General features: G+C 39.4%; 1 protein-coding gene across 4 annotated transcripts in view; it reads left to right on the forward strand.

Annotated features, from left to right (window-relative positions):
- The window catches only part of LOC114936466 (uncharacterized), a 283,336-nt gene that overhangs the window by 6,855 nt on the left and 251,008 nt on the right, over positions 1-25,473 (forward strand). The window contains exon 1 of one of the 4 annotated variants that reach the window (XM_085486142.1): positions 22,332-24,099. The exons of the other annotated variants lie outside the window; for them this stretch is intronic. The gene's annotated coding sequence lies outside the window, so the exon portion shown is untranslated. Of the gene's footprint in view, positions 1-22,331; positions 24,100-25,473 lie in introns of those variants that run through there. 4 annotated transcript variants of the gene reach the window in all.

Here is a 25,473-nt window from a genome sequence, read left to right on the forward strand (position 1 = left end):
GCTTCGTTACGTAGCTAGGGAAATGGAAAAGGGAGATTTCTGGCTTCTTCTCTCATGTACGCTTATTGCGCTATACTTTGCCGAAGAAGAAGAAATCAGATTCGGCTCCGTGCTCGACCGAGTTTCCTACGTTAGCGTTGCCGACTTAGCCGCTTTCCCAGTATCTCACGAAAACCAATGAAGTGAGTTCTTCCTCGGAGAATCGCGAGAGATAAAATAGTGGAACTCCTCTTCTCTCTAACTCGGAGGGATTACTTAGTTTTACGTCTGACGCTCGACTCGCGTTTAGACATGCAAACTTGTTCGAGATATCTTGTTCTCAACTCTCGTAGACGTATACTCTTGCTTTATTTTTATATACAAAAATTTCAGAGATGAGTTGTGAAAATTAAAGTCTAATAACATAAATCTCTGTAGAAATATAATTGTGATGCAGTTTTCGTCCCGCAATTCTTTCTAAAGTAAATTATGTCATGTGATAAAATTTTCCGTTTGCAATGCTCTTTTTGTCATTACGACGAATGAGTTATCCCTTTCGGCTGCAGACAGTCTCGAAAATGTGAACGGAAAGAGTGGGCGGCGCACGAAAGTGGCAAGAGTGCAGAAAAAAGTGAGAAAGAAGAAGACTCTTGTCTTTCGGCTCACAACAATGCCGATGATGCAAGGATCATTTTTTCAAACGATAGTCAAGCCGGTGCACAATACGTTGCAGTTTATCGGGCTTTTATTATTCCGCCTTCGAAATAACATTACATACCGCGCATGTTGAATGTTCAAATATTTGGTTTTTATGGACAAATATTAGAGCTTTTCATTCTCTAGTGTATTTTAAAATGCACCAGTTCATCGGCATATGCAGTTTAGAATAAATTGATATTTTCCTTTCTTTTTTTCTTTTCCTTTAATGATATTTCGTATCTAAATAACACGTTCTTTTTTATATAACGTATAAGCTTCTCGTCTCAGATATTCTCGAATAGCATCAACGAGTCGGTGATGAGACTGATCCGCTCAAATATTACGGAACACATATCGGAAATTTAACTTGACAACAGAATTGACCGTATACGCCGCGCTCGCGTTTACCTCCTCTTTTTCTTCTTAAGCGTGCACTTAGTTTTGCCCGTACTTCCCGAGCCGATCCAAGCGGAGTCTAGAGTTCTCAGTCCCGTAAATCCTTTAAGTGTCTCTCCGCTTTTACCACTCAGCCCTCGGACCGTAGATAGCTGGCCAGGGAGATGGGGTGAAGGAGGAGGAAGGAGCCTGGTCGTAGAAAAGGCGGACTACTTGTGCAGTAGTTGTACCATTTTTCTTTACATACGTCCAGTCCGGCTTATCCCGTATCGTTTTCGTGGTATAGTCGTTCTCTCACAATCAGAAGATTAGACGATAGTCATCTTGGTGATGAAGCCGCCTAGAGAAATAAGGTGAAGTCCTTGTTCGCGACATGCGAAATTCTCTTTGCTATACGTCGTCGCTGATCTCGCCAAAGTATGTATGTTATGATGTCTCCGAGTGAGTGTGCGTGAAAGAATAAACGTGCTTGTAATATGTTCGCGAGTGCAACGTTAATTAGATACATTTAGATTTAAACAATTAATTACTGGAAAATTTATTCCTGCGGGATACAAATAAATAAATATTGAAAGTTTTTTCCTCCTCTTTTCAATTATAATATTGTTTTTTACAAGTTCTAATGAATCGTAATGTATAGACTTGTTGTCAGTGAGAAAGAGAGATATTTCATTAATTAAATTATTTAATTTAATGTATTTAAATTCAAGTGAATTTTATTTCATAATTATTATTGAAAATACGAAAGGAATATTTATAAGAGAAGAACGAATAAACGAGGAATTTTGTTTAAAAATGTTTTTTCTCAGAAAAATGTGTATCTTATTTGTTAAAGAAATTATATATTTAAAACTATATCTTCCGTCTCTCTGATCGATACCTTGTACATCGTTCAATGTTGGGTTAACTTCAGCTCTCTCAAATACCGCAGCGAGACGCCGTAATATAATCAACGACTAAGAAGTTTCGCGGAGGTTGCACTATTTGAAAAGTTAAAGGATAGTCACTACTACAAACTATGTTTTGATTTTCGCATTAATTAAGGGCGCGAGTTTCTCGTCTGTGTAGGCGAGCGAAATGATTGGTGTATATAGGTAGAAAGAGACGGCTTTTGAAGGAATCTTTTCAACGATCGGGTCAATCATCAGGCGGATAACGCGAGAAGAAATAATTGTTACACTCGACTCGGAACGTATTTATACCTGTAAAAGTATACTGGTTGTATACATGTTTTCTCCGCGTGCTGGAACATCGAGTTACTTTGTAGTCTCGTCCTAACGACGCCGCTCGCTTGATGGCGATGCTGATGGTGGTAGTGGTGATGTTGCTGCTGTCGCTGCCGGCGAACGCTGCTCCGGGTGCCGTGATTGTAATATAGGTCAACGTTTACACAGCTGCTTTAAGCTGGATTTACTGAAGAGCTTTCGCCGTGCCACGCCAACCGGAGCAAACTAGGACGGCAAATATATTTTTTATCGTACATTTGTATGTCGCGCTTTTCTCTTTCTCTCTCTGTCATCTCTTCCCGCATGTTTTGCGCAGAAATGATTTTAGAACTCGGACTGCTTACACATATATGTATACATACATGCATATGCGTGTTCGTATACGAATAATTCTCCAATTATTTTTTTTCTACAAGTAAATTAGAAGTAGGTAATAAGTTAATGATTTTTTGATCTTGTTTACCGAAATTTCTTTCTCGAGATAGAAATTTGAGATTGAAAATCTCAGACATCCTAGTTAGTATATATATAACCCTTGAGTTGACGGAATTATTATATCGGCTTTTGCGAGTGTGGGTTGTCAATTAAGTAATATAATTGATAACCCAAATCTTTGTCGCGATCCAATTGCGAGGCTAATTATAGTTCTATTTCTAAACACAGTCGCAAGTGAATAGCACCCATTGTATTACGTTTATTGTATTGTGATTCCACTTTAATACATAGTCAAATATGTAATTACTCGAGAACAAGGCTTTCGACCGATAATGCAGAGCTTATCGATCCATCGGGATAAGATAGAGGTTGCCGTCAATGTGCGTTGCTTTGAACATACGTCACGGCACGCAAGCGAATGAACGTGTCCGTAAACAGAACTCCGTCTTCAAAGGCGTCGCCACAGCCTCAGTTTGCGCTACCGGCGCTTAGTTTGTCTCGCGGTCTCGCGATCTTCTTGTGAGTCTCGCGCGAGATGGATCGGACCACCCATTACGAAGCGAAGGAACGTACATTTGCTAAGTAATTAATCTGCTCCTAAAATTGTGTCATGATATATTTTAGAATTTTTTCTTGCAATATTCAATACAATATGAAACACAAATTTTATATATCTCGTGAAAAGTATTTTATACGTATATATATTAAATATTAACAGAACGCTATTGCATTCTGTGCTAAAAACTCTGATATTTATTTTTAAAACTTATTTAAAAATTTATTTGAACTTGATTTTAATGATAGGTAGTTTTTTTTATTGCATAAAGTTTTATTTCGTTATTTTATACAGATACTTTGCAAGTACAAGAGTTAATGAATTGTGCGGTTTTATGAATTATGCGAGTTAATGAGTAATACTCGGCGAGCGCGGCTTGAATGCGTCCCGCTATTAAAATGCAAACCTCCGTTAGTAAGTGTTTAAACCGAGGCATTTGTTAACCGCGCGCGATCGATAATGTATGTAAATAACGGAATACTAATGACCATTAATGATGCATCGTCTTCTTCGTGCAAATGACATTAATCTTAAACAGTTTAACTTTTTTGAATCGTTTATGCAAGAGTAATATTGACGGGCACTTTTCTTGTCACATTATATGCATAACAAGAATTTACATGTTAATTCGAAAAAGATTATTTCCACTTTTCGTTACAATGTCACCGACGTTCTGAAGAACGTCCTTCTATTTTGTTGAGATTGCTAACGACAAACTGAAATATCTGCTGCCGCTCTCTTTCTCTCTCTTTCTCGTCATCCTTTTTCCCTTCCTCCGTATTATCAAGACATTGGTAATTTAAGGGGAAATGCGGACAGGCAGTGTTTCGAGCGCCATTATCAGGTGGCGCATTCTCCGAGCTTGACTTTGTTGCGGCAGCATCAACGGGGAACGGTTTCTTTTCAGAACGTACCTTGAGAAATTCTAACTAGCAAAGTTTCCCGGGAGTGGCGCGAAAACGGGAACGCGCTGTAGCGGGATAGAGACGGGAAAAGCGGGAAGAAATAGTCGGGATGAAGGAAGGAAAGAGCAGTTGACAACTTTTTAATCTCATTGGGATCTCATTGGGGCCCGCTCTCTCGTTGTTCCAACGGAGACGAAACCTTTCCGGCTTGCGGCAAATAAATTTCGTCCCCAGCTACCTCCGGCAATCACACTAACGTAAACACACGTAAATTTTTGCTTCTTCACGTTGCGCGATAATAATAATCGATAATGCATAAATTTAAATATATATCAATTTTAATTTAATATAAACATATATTGTGTGTTGTTATCGTATTCTATTTTTATTTCTTCAATCTCATCATATGTTTCAATTAAAATACGCGTGGAAAAAAAGATACTTTCAACGAAACAAATAAACAATTTCTAAAATTCATAATTTGTGTTAATTATTACGAAGCAATACGAGATCAATTTGATATTTCTTTCTCACGATATTCATACATTTGATAATTCTCGCTACAAATAGCTTTGTTTTTTTATTAGCATTCAAGTGAGTCAATCGAATGATTAGACGATTGTAAGAATATAAGAATATCGCAGATTACTGTGCCATACATACAACGTGAAATGGCGACGAAAAACGTGGAAATACACGCGACTTGAGCGGAAACGGCGTTGCTTTCGTCGGCTACTACTAGCAAAGAGGCAAACGGAATTGGATAGGAAGTAGTTCTAACCCATGGAGAAAAGGGCGTCGGGGGAGGAAACGGAGACTTTTATATTCCCGCTTTTCGTCTCTTTCTCGCATTTCCGAGAGCGCGCACGAGAAACCGCTTCTCCAGTTTCTGGCGGCTAGAATCGTACGCGTTTGTTGGGATATGCGAACACACAATGTGTGTGTGTGTATGGTAGTGCGTAGATGGAACACGTATACGGTCAATACGTGTTGAAGAGATGAATCGGACAATGTGTGCGCCGATTCTCTTAATTAAAAGACGTCCTTGTATTATCGGGTGGGTGACATTCTATCTGTAGCTTGAGCCTTTGTCCTGAACGCGGAATGTGCTGCAATTATATTATGCTCTTCTAATTTCATTTACTTACTAGAATAAAGAATTAGAATTTGTTTTGACATCTGTGTGCGATGTTTTATACGATACGTTATAGGCTAACACCGATAAATTTCGCGCGCAAAATCTGTGATCAAATGTAGTATCGATTTTTCCTTAATAAGAATTTAATTAGATTAATTTTATACACGCAACAGTATTGTGAAAAACAAGTAAATTGGAAAAAAGCTGAGAAGATTGATGTATCACACTTTACATGACTATAGAGAAACAAGCAATATGGTAATTCACCTGTCCTGTGCGATGTAAATAAGATACAGAGCGATACGAGAGAGAATTAAAAAAAACCGCGCAACAAGGAAATAAATTATCACGAGGATATGGTTAAACGCGCAAGTTGACCCGGAAGAGATAGAAATCACTTTGGACGATACGTCGTTCGCGTTCGGAGGGAACGTTCAATGCGAAAATCGATGCGGCGGGAGAGCTACGCGATTTAGACTGATATCGGTGCGGAGGATAATATATGGTAAAGCCCAACGAGAGTACGGGCACGCATAAACGATAAGCCCACCCTACCCCTATCTGATTGTTTGCATCGGGTGCATGCGTGTCGTCTCTGTCGTGCGTGTGCGAATCGCGCGTACGCGGTATGTAACGCGATTTACATACCAATTAAATTCCCTCTTGCTCTTTTCCTCTTTATTCGAGCCTCGAAACAAGAATAAAATTTTCCGCGAAATGTCGCGGATGCGATCATATAACGAACATAAAACCTTTACAACATCGCAGTGCAAGAAAGGTAAATTCTACTAATTAATAATAGAGAAAGGTTTACTAGGGAAAAAATGAACTCTCATTAATAATATTATTTTATTAATGCAAAATGCAATATTTTCAACAAACATGAAAATGCGCAGATTTTTGCACGAATGTTTTTTTCGTTTTATTTTAAACTTTAATATCTAAGCAGAAACTCGTCTGTTGCAAATATGATGTTTTATGCTTGCTCGTTAGTCATGGAAACCGCAGCAGAAATTCCCCTTCCGTGTATTTTTTTCGGAACTATCGGCTCTGCTGTAGCCTGCGTGCGAATATTATGCAAACGCGAACTAAGTATTCCTATTCGAGAGGTTTTCCAAGGGACTCTTTACCGGTGGTAATACTATGCCAGACGATCCCCGAGGCTCGTTCATGTATCATTCATGCGTCGGTCTCCGCAGAGGGTTACTCAGCCCGACGAAACGTGAAGATGTCCGCGGGTTTATATACTTTATGACTATTCGTTTATTACAGACTTTTACTTTATTTACTCGTCGCGATCAGTCAAATGTCAGCAGTGTTAGAAATCTAATTTGTAACTCGAGATTTTACGTCTGCCAACTTTCGTTTAGCAATTGAGAATATTAGAAATGCGCGATTCAAAAATCCAACGAATAACATCTTATTTATCTGCGAATACTTGTGCAAAACAATTTTGAAAAAAATATTTAAGTCACGCGCGAGTGCCATTTGATATTATAATAAAAATTAATTGATATATAATTAACATTAATATAGGTTCTTTTACATATATACGTATTAGCAAAGAGTTACACGGCTGGTGAATATAAACGAATGAAACACAATGTCGCATCGATCATTTTTTCGATGTTCATCAGCGTGTTAAAGTGCGACAAGCGCGTTAACCATCTGATTGATCGTCGTTGTAGGTCCGTTGCTAGCGCGAAATGCACGTCTCGAAGAGTCAAGGCAATCCGTTGCCTCGATTCATCGTGGCATGGAAATGTCGTGCAAGAAAGTGAGAGAGAAGGTTTTCGAGAATTCAGCGACACACACAGAGAAGTGTGTCGATAGTATTTCGGTCACGTATAGAGACGGGTGAGCGCCGCTCCGATACGATAGGCCGTGACACTGGATAATAGAGTACATATCGCATTATGTACACGTACCAGCTCCGTGGCATTATATACCTTTAACACCCCCCGTGAGAATTATTATCGCATTCGAAAGTTTCCATTCGGGGATCATCCGGCCATAAAGGCCGCCCGCAATGAGCTCGCGAATTGCCACCATTCTTGTAGCCACGATGCAGTTGGAATATGTGAGCCTGCTGAGACGAAACTTGATTTTCTACAGCACGAAAAGTACGATTCACCAAGTGCCGCGAGTCGGATTCGAGAGATGCGTGTTGGAAATGATTGAAAAATATATTTCCTCTCAAAAACACACAAACGACTCCGAAAATAGATGTAAAAAGGAATTTTTGTTAAGTGATATTCGGCATATTTAAATCATATTATTGATGATTTTTTTATAAGTTTCTTGTCTTTCAAATTCTCTCATAATCTCTTTCTCGATTTTGCCTCGAGTCTCAATCCTAGGGATACGTGGGTCAGGCTTTCATTAGCTTTGTTTTATTAAATTTCGTATTAATGATTAACAGCCGATCGAGTTGCATTCGATTGGCAGCGATCGTCTGCGGTGCAGCTTTTTTCTCTTGGTCGTATATCTCCCCGCGAGAAACTTATTCCGACTCTAACCTTGATAATTTACGGGATTGCGCCGTCTCCAGGGGGGAATTAAATATGTCCGGGAACCGAAATCCGTTTCGGAGCAGCGTCGTACGCGCGGCAACTTCCCGATAAGCCGATGGCCGTTTTAACTTTTCTTTAACTGGGAGATTGAATTCTGTTCTAACTTCCTCTTATTCCGTTCTTTTCTATCGCGCTATCACTTTATTCTCTTTTTCTCTTTTATTGTTTCTTTCTCTAATATATATATACAGGATATTCTATAATCGCAGCTACGTATAAAACTGTATGGATATCCAAAATTATGGAGTACAAGTGTACTATTATATCTATTTCTGTTTCATACTTAAGATATATACTATAGATAATATACATTGTATATTTTAAATATTTGTGATTAATGCCGATAATTAAAATCACGCCAGTAAACTTATACAATTTTATTTATTTGTGTCAAGATAAATATAAAAACAAAGAAAAGTAATGAAAACAAATAATAATTTTCTTTATTACTTTTTTTACAATTAAAATTAAAATACATTACATTCTTTAAATATACATTACGTTTATCATTATGCAATAATAGTTATTTATTGAAATTAATTTGATATGTACGAGAAAAATACAAAAATATAAAATATCTATTTGACGTGCATTTATTTTGAAGTACGTGAAAAATATTTTGTATTGACGAGTCGACTGGCACTGTTTGTTTACGTGCGGAGACTTTATTCAATCTTGTCATTTGCGTAATGAAACTCGAGCGAGGATGACGAATCGCTCCGTGTGTCGTCGCATAATTCTGTGAGAAATGTGGTTATTCTATGCAATTATTACAAGTTTACATTACAAGTGTATACTATGCGTTATCCGTTATCGATAGAATCGTGTCAAATGTGAATTTGAATGGTTCCGCACGATTTTCGACTTATCGAATGGATCGTAGTTTCTGATTGTTTCGCGTGTTTTGCGCGTATTTTGCGTAATTAACGTCTGCGATTATAATTAATTATTTGTTTTTGTGAGTGAGTACAGTATCATAAAAAAGCAGCTATTTAGTTTATTTATATTCACACGAAATATATATGTATAAGAAAAGAATATTAGAAAAGATCATATTTGAAATATCTCTGACAATATTATAAAATTTATTATTATTAAAAATGTGCATTGATAAATACAGACACAAGTAATGTTACATATGTATTTTTTTTCTTAATTATCAGTTTGTTCAAAATATCGGAACTTGAATATTAAAAAAAATGTATTGCGTAAAGTTTTTCTCTAAAAGAGAGAAAACTCTGTATTTATTAATCTACTGAAATTTTAATCTACTGAAAGAAACTGTGCAACTTTCTCTTTAAGCTTTTCTGTTCGCGCAACGTTTCTGCAACTTTCGGGAAAAGGTATATACACTGTTATCCCACCACTTCACGAAATTCCCTTGAAAATCACGGTGAAACGCGAATTTACATCACCGAGCGAGAGTGGAGGATAGGAAATGACCGGTTGAGGCAATAGAATGATTTCCTCTTGTGAACGTTCTATCTTTATCTAGTTTATTTTTGCCGAGCTAGCTTTACTGCATCCCCATGCGAATGTTTATTCTGATCGAATGACGCTTGACATGCGATACATAAAAATAATGATTAATATAGGAATCAGTCTATTTCCTCGTTGTTTGATTAGCTTAATGCATTAACGCGTCGCTTCCATATTCTCATCTCTATTAATAATAGAGCGTATTAATTTTTTTTCTATTAACGGAAATTATACATGCAACAAGAAAGGGAATTAATATTATTAACAATGAATGTTAGTTACTAAATGCTAAACATTTGTATAAATATTTTGTCATGGTAAACATTTCGTACTTTGCAATGAATATTAGCATTATTGTAGCGTTTATGTAACATGATTTATAACCTCACATCACGTGAGTGACATATTCATTGATTAACATTAATATGTCATTATTAATTATGCCATGACTGTACGACGATTAATGCATTGCGAATGGAACAAATAGCATTATTGCTGTTTGTACTTTGGTCTAGACGGCTGTAATTAATTTATTTTGACTATTCTGAAACGTGACTAGCTCCACCCGGTGAATTATCGAAGTTATAATAATTATTGCTTCCTCTGATAATCCGCACGCTCTCGCGATTTATTAGCGACGTCATTAAATTACTTATACAAAGTCGTTAAACAAAACGCTCGTATTTTACGACGATGAAACAACAACGTCATCGTCGCTTTCACGTGTCGCATTTAACTGCAACATATAATTCGCGGCAATTATAACGGGAGAACCGGATGTATATAATCCGTGTGTGTATGTGTGTGTGTGTGTGTAAATATGTGAAAGGCGCATGGCCAATTATTTTATGACCACTCAGCGAAATATTGAAAAAGAAAAATCGTGTAGCGGGGTGAATCTTCGAATCGGGGAAAAAGCTAACGGATAGGGTAGAAAGTAGGAGCTAAGAGACGAACAGTGGTCAGCTTCGACATATACACACATATACGCGCACGTATACACAAAAGTATAATTGCTCGAGGCTGTAGACGGCCGACGACCGACGAGAGAGGAAGGAAAACTTCCCCGATCCGTGCTAGTCTCGCATTGAACGAGGGTTTCTCTCTTTCCGAGTTTTTTAGAATTTCATTGCCCGTTCTCCATTGTCCGAGCCGCCAACAATAGCGCGCGCTGCAATTCGAGAAGGATTTCTTGCCTTACATGTACTCGTCTACCTATGTATGTATCCGTAGTATCCCTCGCGAAACCGGATGCTGCGCAAGAATTCGTGTTTTCGCAGTCTATCCATACTATTCGTACATACTTGCAGGCATCTTGATCCGTTAATCGTACGTATCTTGACGCAATAATGACAAGTAACACGAGAATGATAGAAAAATAAAAATTATGAGAGGAGGAAAATATTGATTTCTTTTATTTATATGCTTAAAACAAAATTATTCCAAAGGCTGAATTATATAACAGACGGAGTTAGAGATGAGCGAACTTACGCGACGCGAGATATAAAAATAAAAACAAGCTGCTGAACAAGATAAAATTTTTCACTGATATTAGGAAGCTTACTGTTATATTAGATACGATAGAAAATAATGTTATGGAAGTTGTGAGCTATTGAATGGCTATTGGAGGGGAAAGGGTGCATCGTCTCGAATCAATTGCGATACTAGTGATCAATGATTTCATCGAACGTTTCCAGATGGGCGGAGTGTTTTGTAAGAAGAAAGTTATATTTTCGGTTCTTGATAACGCGGAAGGAGGTCGAGCACAGATGCTCGTGACGCAAAGTATGTTTTACCGGCGATAACGTTTAACAGCCTTCCGTGTTTCGTGTAAGCACTGGAAGCAGCAACTCCAGAGGGATAATATTCTTTTATTGATAAACAACCAGCAACAACGATTTCTTGAATGAACGAAAGAGTGAACGTTCGTTTAATAAAGTGAAAATATGGCACGATTTTTATAAAATATCTATATTATCTACGCTTCTTTTCTTCTTTATAATTAGATTATCAAAAAATATATACATATTATTAAAATTCCTATTTCCAAACACAACTTGGAGACGAAGTAAAATATTACCTTAAAAATGAAAGGAAAGGAAAAATAGAAAGCAATAGGAATATATAATTTTTTTGAAGTTGTATCTAGAAAAATTAATACACATTAAAATATGAAATAGTTAACGTTACATAAATTTTATTGCATTTTATTGCAATATTGTAGGTACGCAATTATGTTTAAAAAGTATTTGAAAGCGTGTAATATAGATTGCATGAAAATTTCTTTGGTTTATTCTCTGATTCTTACAAAGAGACGTGGTTACGAAAAATAGTAGATTTCGCGGTTCGATTTGATCCTGTGCAAATAGAATTTCGAGAATTTCGGATCTCGCTCGATTATGCTAAACACAATGATAAAGAAAAAGAGATCCGAAACTCTATTAAGGATAAGCTTTCGCATCGTATTAAAATATCTTCCCACCGCTCATTTCCGAGTACGCCGCGTAATCTCGGGGTACATTACGACACTGTCGTGGATTAAAAGGAGAAGGAGCCTTTAGTCGGGCATTAATCAGCGTGAGCTGTCAGACTTTTCGCGGCTTGAGCGGAGTCGAAGCGGAGGCGATTTATTTCATGTCGGCGCGCGACCAATAAAAATGCAATTAAAGAACGGATAATGCGTTATACTGCGACTGTCGGCGACGGTGGCAGCGTGTGAAACGGTCGTGGTGTCGTGGAACAAAGGGAGGAGAATTAACCCAGTTGCGGAAAATAATACCGAGACGAGAGAGGAGAAGCTATTCTCGCGAGCTCTGTTCTCGGACAACGTTCGGCTCGGAATCGGCCACGTGTTTCCGTCCCATCGCCCCGTCGTTTAATAAAGGCTGGTCGCACAGTCTGTCCCTCTTCTTTAGTCTCCTTTCCTTCCCTAGTTGTCTCGTGTTCATTTGGGACGAGTGGTTATTAAAATCACAGAGAATCAAGCCGAGTCGCGCGATGACGAGGCTATCTAAAGGGTCGCTGAATTGAAAGTCTTGCAAACGATGTGTACGCGTAATTAAAAAAGATCTTAATTACGAAAGCGCACGCAATGGCGTGCTAATATCTTTAGTGCGATAATAAAATATTAATCATAAAAGTGTGTTTCTTTTGTTGAAACGTATCTCGGTGTTTTAAATTAAACTGTAATTCAATGAATTTGAAAATATCTCTGGTTATCTGAAAATAAACGAGAGTCATTACAATCGTATTACGGTATGAATGAAATATTTTCAGCTCCTTATCGATCGTTCAATTAATCCTGGTTGAATAATTGTTGCGAATCGCCAAGCATCGATCCGTCAAAAGAGAATAATGAAATCGCGCAATAATCGGCGATTTGCGTCGTGGAAATGGCGATCGCGCGGGGGCGCTTGTACGCGACGGGGGATGATATTACGCGCCCCCTCGACCGTAGTATGTTTTCCGCGGGCTATTGTGCGGTATCGATTACCGATGTCCATCGTATTTAGTCGACTGAGCCCCGCAGTTGCCTCGACGAGCGGGTGCGCTATTTTCTGTTCATTGCTCGTCTTATCGCACGTTCAACGCCGCCTTTACCATGTGCTCTTCCGGATCTCGTTCCTTTGCCCTTCTTATTCCCTTTCTCTCTCTTTCTCTCTCCCTTTCCCGATGAAGACAGGTTCAAATTGTTTGCATTGTACGGATCCTCCCGATGATATTAGCCATTATATTAAACTCCGCGCGAGAGTCGAAAGATAGTGGAACGAGAGAACTCTAGCGCCGGCAGCTGGGCGAGAGATATACTTCCGTCTGTCCCGTTCTTAACTTCTTCTCCTTCTATTTCCCGTATTCCCCGAAGCACTCTCTCCCGTTATTTCTGCTCATCTCGGATAAGTCCCATACACACCCTGCGAAGAGCACCAGGTGGTAATGCGTGCCGACGACGGCGTCGCCGGATGTTTACCGTAGTCGAGTTTAGTTCATTTAGTTTCTTTTTTGTAATCAGGATTGATTCTCATTGTCTCGGATGTTGAAGATGGAAATCGTTCTGTGATCGTAGGTTATAAATCCGAAATGGAATTCTGTTGTAATACACAAGCGATATTTATTTTAGAAATATACGCGCTACGTCGAGAGTTTACTCAAGTTTCATGCATTTTCGACATGAACCTTCGGATGCATCATGTGTCATATTTGATACGGTTTCGATATGCGGATTCCACTGAGTTGTCATGCGAAAAGGAAATATCAATATATACATATCTTATGTTTTTTGTTTATTTTCTTCAGTTGCTGTTTATATATTTTTATTTTAAAAATTCTTGTACATTTTCATCTTAAGAGGAAAAATGATTTATAGCTTCTTTTTTAGATACCTAATCGCATTTAATAACTTAATTTAAAAAATTTTTGAATTAAACATTTTTTTTAATATGCAATAATTTATATTTTTCGTGCATAAATTTTCACGGCGCAAGACGAACATGGGATCTATAAATTTGTATTAGAACAGAAAAACAAAAAGTCGCTCGCGCTGTGAGTAAACTCAAAGATGTGTATAACTCATTTCGCGGAAGCTACTTACCCGCCAGTTTATCTGCCCGTTGCACAATTACGAAATGCGAGCGTGTACCATCCGTGCGATGATCTACGCCCTCCCACGCGTATAGTTCGTTGTGCGAACCATATTGCTCCATAAATACTGAGGAAGGATCCTTCCGAGTCTTTCGGGGGCGGACGCTTTCGAATATTGTTTGCAGAAGGTGCGACTAGCTGCTGCAGTTACCAACGGGTTATAGAAATAGAATCGCGTTTTTTTATTTTTTAAATATTCATTCATCAAATTACGTGTAAAAATATTGATTAAGTTATGCTTGAATAAAAATTTATAAAATTACGTTTAAATTAATAATAATTATCGCTGGGATAGACAAACATTTGAAAGAGAAAGAAAGGAAACTTACAAATAGTATATTAATAATTACTGTTGGCTTAACTAGAAGAAAAATATATGCGAAATACAGAGATTTGCTCACCGTTTTAATGAACATGCATTAATCATTCCCTACACACTTTGTTAAATTTATTATACGTGTATTCTAAACAATTTTTTTCGCTTAATGGAAATAAATTCATCGTCGTAGTAGTTTAGAGTGGTAAGTTTGTTATATACGGACGGAAGGGTGGCATGCGGACAAGGTCGCGGCTACCAGATGGTAGTAATCGGAAAGAGGAGCGATGAGAGATCTATCGTCGTGAAAGAGAAATGCGTGGGCGAATTCTCTCTCTCTCTCTCTCTCGCTCTTTCTCTAAAGCTGGCAGCCACTTTATTGCATGCGCGTACAGCTACGGAAATGCATCCGGCAGCGCCGCGGATTCTATGCTGTAAATCAAGCACTACAGACCATTAGAGCGTCCCATAACTCGCCGATATCTCGAGGACCGCCAGCTTATTATATCCTGCATATATAATTCGGCAAAGTGCGGGCATCCGTTCCGGCAACAGAGAGAGAGTATACCGCGATGGATGGATGGATGAATGGATGGATGGATGGATGGATCGGCCGTGGCGCGCATAATTGATCAGCGCACGCGAGCGATCGATAAGAACGCCCGATTGATCCCGCATGATCAACGCAGACGTTGTCGTTCGCGATTCATTATTCAGCCGCAGGAGGTTACCGCGCGATCATCGTAATTGGTTTTAATGCCTGAAAATTTCAACGCCAACGGCAGATTATATCCGCCAGCGCGTAATTAATGATACATCCGCCCGTTATGCGTACGTAAAACGAATACAAATAACCGATTTACAAATGTGCCGATTTGCAAATGATGTGTAGCTATTCACTCAGGCCAAAGAAAATGAAATAATTTCATTTTCATTGGGTGAAAAAAAATTATAAATAGAAAGAAATGTCGCGAACTTACACAAGCCGGAATAAAATCGAGGATAAATGTTAAAAATAGGTAAAATATTCTGAGAAGGTTGAAATTTCTATTGGCAGATCGCGAGAGAACTTTCTTAGATGTTTGCTTAGCATCTACGCAATATGCAGACGCGCGTTTATTGCTATAATCAAGTTCTACAAGACGACCGACAAACTATGTATTGTACAAAATAAAAAGAATATTGTACAGTCTTGGATATTTTGGGCGATCGGGTACGAATAGTTCGATAAAGGAGAACGATGAAATGAAATGAGCTACTTTAACTGATGCCAAAGATGCAGCCATATTCGCATGGCAAAATACTTTTCAGCTTTTTATCAAGTCTCTTTGGGATATGTTAGGGTATTTCGATGCAGTTGATATCGATTCACGTTTTAATAAAAAAATTGGCTTGTAGCAAATACTGTAAAAAATTCATCTTACAAGCTAAAGAAAGAAAGAAAGGATAGGTAGAAGAAGGGTTCGAATGAAGATATTTTATATTGAAATATTTTTCTCGGTTAAAAATACGTGCATTTATATGTTATCTAATTTCGCTGATATATTATAGAATTTTTAAATCAATTTATAGATATTTATTGATATTGGTATTATTTCACACACAATCGGTGATTATATAAATACAGCGTGTGTGTTATTTTATAATGGCTAGAAAAAATACATTTATATATATCACCTAGGATGTAGAAACTTATAAAATCTCTCTGACAGTGGAATTCAGTCGAGAAGAATAAATTTCATAATGCTTTTAAAATGGTAGCTGTCGAACAACGAACGATAGAGCTTCCGACAAGTGATATATGTTTGCGAAAATGACAAACACACCGGCATATTAAAATCCATCGCGCCACATTCCTTCCGAGTTACGCTATACGTTCGACCCCCAGCTGCGCTCATATGTAACCTGTAATAGAATAGTTGTTGCTATTTTTGTGCGCGCACCACATCGTATATACATAGGAGATCTTTTGATCAACTCGAAACCTTAAACATGATCCCGCTCTTAAATGCAAGCGCGGATATGCCGCGTCAAGCACACACGTGCGGCGACAGGACAGTCATTTCAAATATGCAGGCCCAGGGCTAAACTATTTCCTGGGTTTACTATTTCTACTCTCCCTATTTTAGGTTTTATCTAAAAAGAATCTTATGCACTCTAAATCAATTTTATTATTATCGCCATACATTGTATCATGCTGGTTATCTACAAATTTTAGAAACAGGAGGAAAGTGTCTACGTCTAAATACGTTCTTTAAATAGCTGATAAATTTTTGTAAATTAATATAAATTAAAAAAAAAAATATCGACAAGTCCGGTGGATTCTGTATTCTTTGTACGTACATTCACGATCGGAATTTAGGAATGCTTTCGATGTAGTTTGAGTAGTACGTGCATGCACATGCTCGAGAGCCGCTCTTTCCCCTTCTTCTTGCCGTTTCTCTTCTGCGTGAACCGGGTTATGCAATGCGCCGATCGAAAATAGAAGAAGGCTCCTACGACGACAACGACGATGACGACGACGACCATCACGACCACGACGAGAAGTGACACGTTATGCCGTCTCGGAATTGGACGAGAACTAGACGCCCTATATCGTAGCACGTGGTTCATAGATTTGTTCGATCCGAAACTTTTTACAATTAGTCTGCCGGTATTAAGACTTTTTCACGGGTTGTACAATAGAGAAAATATCGAATATGGAATTAATATTTTTCGTCGCAATGACCATAGCTCAAAATGAAAATCGTCACAATATGGCTTCCCATATTGCATGACGCATTGTTCGACGACATCCGATATTAAATTAAAGGGCCTCGGTAATTGGATCTTCGTCATGTTACACACGAACTCGCCTGTAGCTTGAACTGCGCGTTGTGTTATTCTGTTACATTACTTATACGACTGAAACGGGCAGTTCTAACGAAAGTTTGTTATACATAGTGCGTGGGTATAGCGATTGAATGACAATCGAGCAAAATATTAACGAACGCGCAAATTAACAACGGTCGCGCAGTAAACGGGACGATTGATAATTGCCAAGTCGCATTGAGGGTAACTCGGTTAATTATACGTTATAAATATTCCAGCTACATCCGTTCGTTTGCTATAATAGATACCGAATATATGCCGTAAAACATTCACGCTTGTTCGCTTATTTGTCATATTATTATGTTATTAGCGTTAACGTTTCTTCAATGTGCTGCTAGATTTTTATACAGAAAGATTCACTTTGAATAATCTTCAAAAGTTTACCATTGAATTGCACATTTATATATTTTTGCTATACTTCTCAATAATAAATTAGTGCCATAATTATTTAATATCGATTTGCCATAATTTAAAATCTGAAGTAGACATTTTTTATCAGAGAATTCTGAAGCGTTTCAATAGATTGTCGTAAGATTTACTTTACAAAAATATTTTACGGACTATACAGTGTATATGGAAATTATATAAAGTATATTTTTTTAAACATACAAATCGAAGAAGGCTAAAATTAATCTCTATCTCATTATTTAGTCGGCATGCAAATGAATCGTGAAACGATCATTTCGCTGCCATTAAATCGGAGCCGTCTAAGTAAGACGAATGTTTGTTGGTAATTTGATGATCGGCATCGCAATTGGGTATCTCCAGCCATAATTAACATAACGCTGAATTCATCATATTGTTGTGAGCTGGTTGTGCTCCGAGTAAATGTTTCCTTTCTTCGCGCATAAGTAATATTTCCATGCTAATATAGACAGTTTCTGTATCGTTTTATTGCGCGTTCGAACTGCGATTGTTCTGATAAATAGTCGGGAAGAAGATTGCTCATTTCCAGCCGATTTATATAACCGGACAATTTACGACTTTGCGTCCTCACTTCGATATAATTTAGAACGCGAATGCACCAGATACGTCGACGTTACGTAAATTCGTAAACGCTGCGCTAATTAATAATGCGCTTTATATCAACAATGGTTATCGGTAAATTCGACACTTTTGTGAACAACAGTCTTGCAAATTCGCAATGACGGTGATATCGACGCATCAAATATACGCGTTCAAATATTTCGAAATACGGTCGCTTATCCCGAAGCAACGTTATAAGCTGGCTAAAAGCATATTTTGATATGGACAGGTAAAAGCATATTTTTGTTTCCGAACGTATTTTGAATACTGCGGGACAGGCTCGACACACAAAGTTGTTCGAAAATACAAAGATATTTCGATATGCCCGTCGTATAATTTATAACGCGCGCGGCGCCCGTCAGACAAATAATCGTTGCTCCATTAATGGCTTGCTTTTATATACAATCTAGTTTGACAATCACCAATCATGATGCAATTTAACATTATAGTTTTACAGCGTACAACAAGACTGTATAATTACGGTACGGCTAGTGAACACGTGAAATTATTAATAAACAATCGTAATCCTAGCATAATCCACTCGGTTACGTCAAACTCGGTCCAAGCTATCCGAGATACAAGTTTAGCGGATTTTGCGCCGCATTAGGCGCAATTAATAAATGACATGGTTATATATATATATATATATATATATCGCGAGTACTGTGAACAAGTATCTGTTATCGTGCACATTTTACATGATGGGGTAAAACTGCGCGCTTTATTCATCGCGCGTTTCGAAATATCGCGACGTCGGGCTTAGCCGGTGAATAAATTCGAAAAAGGGTAAAAGCATATTTTAACCGGGGCCGAATGTCGCTTGTTACAGTTTCGCTTCGGTCGAGAGTCGATGAAGCGTCGACGAGGGAAGGGGGTTGAAAAGGGAGACCGAAGTGCGCGGATGGGCTCGCGCGCGATGGGAATCCAATGTTTACCGGCGGAGAAATTAAACTGAAGCTTGTGTCAATATCGTCCTCGGCTTTCGTCACTGTTCCCCCGTGTGTGTATATACCTGTGTTTTACCTTTTTAAATCCCCCGCGGATTCGGAAAGCTTTTTTTTCCCCTCCTCTCAAAGTACCACCATCGGACTCGCTCGAGCGCTGTTATTCCTGTTCGTCGTAATCGTACAACGACTGTGCGCGCGATAATCCGAGTATAAATTATAACTGCTGGCAACATTCTTATGATTTATCGAGCGAAAGCCGATTCAGTTTGTCAACGACGACGCACGTAGTCGCACCGTTGTTACATTAGCTTGGCACATTTTCGTGAAACTTGACATTACGGTAAGAGGCGAAAATAAAAAAAGGTGTATGGATATTCTATGACAGCATTTTATTGTAATAAAATATAACTTTTATATAAACGAGACTATATATATATCGGCAAACGAAATATTTTCGCTTAAATAAATGAACCCTCTGTTGCAAACGAATTAATGAATAGCTTTATGTTGCTCCTATATACGTGTAAATTAATTTTTCACAAAGCAGTTTTTAACACATTTTTAATTCAAATTTAATATAATTTAACAGTTCATATTATATTACACGCGTCTGTTTAACAACGCTGTATATATGTACATATCATTTTTATGCTAAATCTTTTTACGATTCGCGTTATCTTCGAGATAAATTTGCTTCTTCGGCTTTAGCAGGAAAGAGCGGAAAGTGCTTGCTGGGGGGATCTCAGTTTTTCCACTATTTCCTGTGCACTTCTATCGGATCTTTTCAGATTATCGGCGACCCGCGAGTAGATCTCTTTGTGGCCGTTGCAGGATCAGGGCACAATGGCGGTACAATGCTACCGCATCGAGCCGTAAAACCATAGCTTTGGAAGTCGTAAAGCGACGCGAAACGTAATGCGCGTTGTGAATACTGCGCTTGCATAGTCCGCATTCGATCAACCTTGTTCTTTGTCGCGGCTAAAGACCGTAGATAATTAATCACCTTGTTGCATCAAAGTGCAGAAAGCGAGGCTCTGTGTGTCCGTGTGTGTTAAATGTAAAGAAAATTTTGATTTCGTTTTTATCGCCGTTATGACTTTCAAAGATAAAAATGACGTTATGAAAATTATATTTTACGTGTTATACGATGCGCAGTTTCCTAGAACTGTAGCAATATAGTTACTTTTATTATATCGGTTTCTTTGAGCAGTTTCACGAAGTCGAATGTTGCGTGTATGTCATGAAAATTTGATTGAAACTTAATGTATTCGTAAATCTGTATTGAAAGTAGTCTTCTTGAAATTCACATTTAAGGCTGTTATCTCATTGCAATTTGACTTATTAAAAATCTTTCCCTTTACGATCAGAACTCGAAAATATTAAGTTATCAAACTTTTTTGTAAAAAACAAATTTCGTTTCGATATTATTTTCTAAATGCGTTTGATTATACCTATATTATTCGGTACAATCACTCATTATCGATTATCTTCGGCAAATTGTACAATATATATATATATATATATATATATATATATGTATTTTTTGTGTACCCAGAAAATATTAAAAATTAAAATCCAATTGAAATTTTTCGAATATGAGTGATCTTTAAAATACATATATCGCAAAAGAGGATCAAGCGCACAGCGCAAAAAGAATATACACGGCGCGCACGCCTCGCGACAAAATAATTAAAAGTAATTAAAACTGTGTCGGTAGCGCTTTGCGGTAAAAGCCTCGACAAATTTCATTTTGGATGCCGGCGTTGTTTGCCGCCGACCGGGCGAAACGAGCCACTCCGCTTTCCGGCCGTCCGTGTTTCGCTCGCGCATGCACTGAAATTATTCGTTCTCGCGTGGAGAGTCATCGGCGCTATTCGGCCGGAAACAGCCGATACAATTTAGATATTCAAGTCGAGCGCCGGGGCCCTGCCTCATTGTTGCGCGCGATCGGCGAACGGAAAACCCGGAACGCTTCCGCGCACGGTCGGACGGACGCGGAAATTTCGTTTGAGCATTAAATGCGGCTGTTAAATGTTGCGTGAGCGCGGCAGGGAAAATGCGCGACGACCCCGCAAAATTTAGTAGTTTACGATTATCCCCGGCGTAATTAAGTTACGGAGGTAGCCGATGTATCTCGATAGTCGCGGTATTCTTTAGCATTTGGATTTAAAGAAAAATCACAGAAATTAATCGTAACGAAAGAATGGTTGGCTATTTTCCAATTAAATTTATATCCGGCATTCTACATATGGTGAGATTGACATATACGAAAGTATTGTTTATACTTAACGAATTTAATTTTCATAAAGATGCATAAACATATATATCTCTGTCTGTTCTCGCACTCTTCAATTCCCATACAATTTCCACGTAAACCTGGAGCAGTTTGGATCTTTGTTTCGCGTGTTTTCTCCTCATTACTCCAACATTTTTTGGAGCATTAGTCGTCCCGTAACGCAAATGTCAGGAGAATTGATCGGATCGAGGAAAAATCGTACGTCTCGTGTAACTCACTTAAATTTTTTTCTCGTGAGAAACCGAGTGACACGGACGAATGGCGCGCTAGAACGGAATGAAGTGCACGCGCGCGAATTTTCGGCATTAGGTAGGTAAGTAGATAGACAGCTAGGTTACAACATACATACGCACTACGCGTTGCGCACGAAACGCGGTGGATAGGAGAGTAGCAGCGGAATATAGCCTCTCTCGGATGGGTCGATAACGCGCAACTCTCTCGCTCATCGCGGAGTCGGCGATGCCACGCGGCCCCCCGTAAACCGAGCTTTCCTCTCATTCCGTCGTAAGCCCGCACTCTGGCACATCCACCCGCTGCCGCTGTCGTCGTCGCCGTCGTCGTCGTCGTCGTCGTCGCCGTCCGTCGTCGTCGTGGTCGTGGTCGTGGTCGTCATCTCCGCCACCACCTGCATCCATCGACCGACCGGCCGATGGACCGACCGACCGACCGATCAAACCGACCGACCGACCACCACCGTGAAACCACCACCGACGCCGACGCCGCCGCCCCCACCGTCGTCGCGCATACCCTCCCGTCGCCACCTTTCGTCCACCGCCGCGCGCGAGCAGCACTATCAGCAGCAACAGCAGGAACCAGGAGCAGTACCAGCGGCAGCAGCGGTTGTCACCTCGCGACCGCCGCTACGTTGCGCGTTCCAAGGTTCGTTCGTGCGAGTCACGAGAACGACGGTGCGTTGATCGGTGTTATATCGGGGATGAAAGGGAGATCGAGGCGCGGGACGATGGTCTGAAACGAGCTGGCACCTGGTGGCACCTCCTCCGAATCATCGTAAATTCTACTCGCGAGAGTGCTTGTGCCGTTTCCGCGTCGACGGACGAGTCCCAAGGTAGCTCTCGGGCTTGGCGGATCGTATGTGCGATATATATCGCTCAAGTGACGAGGAAACGTAACATGCGAATATCGTTCTCGAGAACGATCCTCCTTCGTCCATGCTCCGCTCTTCACATTCTACTCACGTCGTTGTTAACAGGTTGTCGTTGCAAGCTTCGTTCGTCGTCGGCTGTCTGCTTCGTTTTAGCGGCGAGGAAATTCGGGTCTTTATTTCAGTGAAACCTGAATTGGCGAGAGGAAATTTCATCCGGAGCTATTATTTGATACCATCCTTCCCGATGCATAGATAGATGTACCTTTTTCTCAAATGAAATTGAACGAAAGCCGAACGATTCGCGGAATCGTTTGATCGTCAGTGCCATCGTGATTAATGCAATGACAGAATATCGGACGAGGACGATTTCTGGTTCACGAGTGAGATGCGGCGGCTATTAGCGATTACCGTACGGTGCTCATTTAGATGATTATGACGTTGAAACGCGAGTACGATGAAAGTCTATTGTAAACGACCAGTGAGATTGCATATCGTCGGTTGAATCAATCGTTCCGATTTCCGTCTCTCGGAGCGAGCCAAAGTGGATTGAATCGTGTGGAAGATGCTTCTCGCTGAGCTGGCTCTTCAAGATCCGACACTTTCTCGGCCAGAAGAGCCGTCGTGCCGCACCGTGCGATTCGGCAGTTCGCGATAGTGATTAAGATCCGGGATTAAGATGCGGTCGGCGGTCTCTTCGAAGAGGTCCAGAGATTTCGACGGGATGATCGGCCAGCGCATGCGAATCGCTCGGATCGGATAGTCGACTTTAAGTAGTCGACCGGATCTTCGACTTTAAAGAAAGTGCCTCGCGCGAGTGCGGGTATGCGGAATAATAATAATCGGTCGTTGCTCGTGCGAGAAATAGCGACGATCTCTAGTCGATTCGCGCGGCTTCGGACATCGCTGTCGCGTCGCGAGTGCATCGTCGATTGAATCTGGCTGAAACGATTCGCCTGAAATGCGACAGACTTCGCGATCAGTCAGATATTTCGACGGCATCGGAGCGAGATACGAAGCGGAAATTTCTCATCTCGCGATAAATATATTTGGTTATCAGAGTGAACTCGGTGAATTTAAATTTTGCATCCGCCATGCTGGATATTTTGTTTCGAATATTCGTTCTGAACCGTGTGCGAGAGTCTCGAGAGTTTTTCAGTTGAACGCGGCCGTATGAATTTCCAGTTTAATTCTCAGTTTTGCGATCGGTATACGTCAGTGTTGTACACGTTATCCCGACGTCAGACATTCCACACTAGATCGATGCGAAAATGAGGGTTTCGTTTTCGACCGCGAGGTAGATCAAACACGGAAGTCGACACACGATCTTCGGTGGAGATTACACGTTCTCGTGTTTGGTATCGAATGACGATCGTGCGAAGTGCTTTCATTAACGACAGCGAGAGTCATCCGCGGTGATCGTGTGATCGTCGTTTGTGAAGTAGTGAATTATCAAAGCGCGAAACATTAGTGCCCCACGGGAAAATGAAGAGATCCTCTTCGTTCTTCATCTCAAGGTATGATCTTTGCGCTATTTTAGAGAGTCGCTGCTGCATATTCTAAACGAATTTAAAGGTCTGGCACGATGCCACTAGTGATACAGTAATCTTTTTCAACAGTTTCTCGATATATTTGCACTTTTAACATTATCCAATTTCTGAGAAATGTATCATATAAAATAATTACGTATTAATATTAAGATGATTTATATATATATGCATATATAATCAAAAGATTTTTTATTACCAATATATACATATTAGTTATACACATTTTTTTCTGATTATACGTACTTAAACATATATACATTTACATTAATATTAATCTGCAATTATTTTATATATGTATATATATATATGCAATTAATAAAATAAAATTGCGTGCGATTTGTGACTATTTAATATAAAATTTATAAGAATACAGAGCAATAAATGCACACACACATATGGTAAAATGATACGTATTTGAATCCGTAAGAAATCTTATTAAGCTAGCATATAATTTTTAAACTAACATATTGAAACGCATACTTGAAATAAGCTAGACGCATTTTGTATTGAATATTTAATCTTCTATTTTTCAATTGCTTATATTAAGATAAGCAGGCATTCTTATTCCAACGATAACGGAATCAGAAATCACCGCGCGAATCAGAATATACAACCGCGGTTCGTCGACTGATGCATATTCTAAAAGACTTCGAACCTGCGAAATAAATTGCCTAGTGCGTTCTTCGAGGTGATTAATGCCTACGTCAACTATGTTCGGTCGTTATTCGTCTTGCGCAATCGTCGGAATGCGGACGCCACAGAATTTAATCGTCCGCGAACAGTGACGCGAACGTTGGCCGCGCGAATTTCATCTTGTCTCGTGTAATTAGCCGACGGACGGGGTGATCGTCAATTTATTTGTGAATTCACCGCGAGCGAGCACTGTGAATCGCATCCTTGACAAACGAGCAAACGTGCAAGAGATAAAGCGCGCAAATTATAGTGATCGACGGGATATATGGTTCTAATAATATTCGAGCGTTACGTTCCGTTTTACTTACGCTTCTGACGACATCATCGCGAAACGCTGAGGAATCATCCGAGTGTTATGTGAGAAAAACAGTGGGTTGTATCAAGAAACAGAAATATTTGCTTAGCGTTGCAGGCATTGCAAATTCTTGTCAACACTTTGACGTGACGCGATAATTGTTGCGATAAACGTTGTTCCTTGTGGACGATATGTTACATTAATCGGGAAACAGGTAAACACAGTCTTCCGGAAAAGATTCTTCTTTTCCTCAAGGCTAGTTGTTGAATGGGGAGTAAACATCAATGTTGGATCTTTGCTTTCGGTGGTTCGAACTCTCTTTGGTAATATTTCCTTTGAAAGCGATCGCGGGA

This window comes from Nylanderia fulva, unplaced genomic scaffold (genome assembly GCF_048542155.1).
Source record: "Nylanderia fulva isolate GAGA-0341 unplaced genomic scaffold, ASM4854215v1 Scaffold40, whole genome shotgun sequence".
NCBI lineage: Eukaryota > Metazoa > Arthropoda > Insecta > Hymenoptera > Formicidae > Nylanderia > Nylanderia fulva.